The sequence below is a fragment of the Penaeus monodon genome, chromosome 22 (assembly GCF_015228065.2).
Source record: "Penaeus monodon isolate SGIC_2016 chromosome 22, NSTDA_Pmon_1, whole genome shotgun sequence".
NCBI lineage: Eukaryota > Metazoa > Arthropoda > Malacostraca > Decapoda > Penaeidae > Penaeus > Penaeus monodon.
Genome location: NC_051407.1, coordinates 19,052,958 through 19,053,279, shown reverse-complemented (window position 1 = coordinate 19,053,279; position 322 = coordinate 19,052,958). Strand labels below are relative to the sequence as shown.

The 322-nt window shown below is 33.5% G+C and overlaps 1 protein-coding gene across 1 annotated transcript in view; it reads right to left on the bottom strand.

Annotated features, from left to right (window-relative positions):
- The window catches only part of LOC119587349 (GTPase-activating Rap/Ran-GAP domain-like protein 3), a 420,180-nt gene that overhangs the window by 414,899 nt on the left and 4,959 nt on the right, over window positions 1-322 (bottom strand). The gene's annotated exons all lie outside the window — the stretch shown is intronic.

The following is a 322-nucleotide window of genomic DNA, read 5'->3' as shown; positions in this document are numbered from 1 at the left end:
TTCCCCGATTTTATTGCTAATATCGTAAAAATCATGGCAGGGGGACAAAGATAATACAGATATATGAATCATTACGAATGTCAATATTTATTGTGACGAATTTCATCATCATGATAATTCCTTTTTAACAACCGGTCGATTTATAAACCCCTCGTAATGGTACCGTGAAGGGGAAGATAGGAAATTATACTGATAAACAATATACGAAATGATTCATTGGCGTAAAAAGATAATGGCAATTATTGAAATTCTGTATTTCGACCAGAATTAGGAAAACCAACTAGATGCAGGAAAAGCAACAAAGGAAATAACAGGTTTCGGA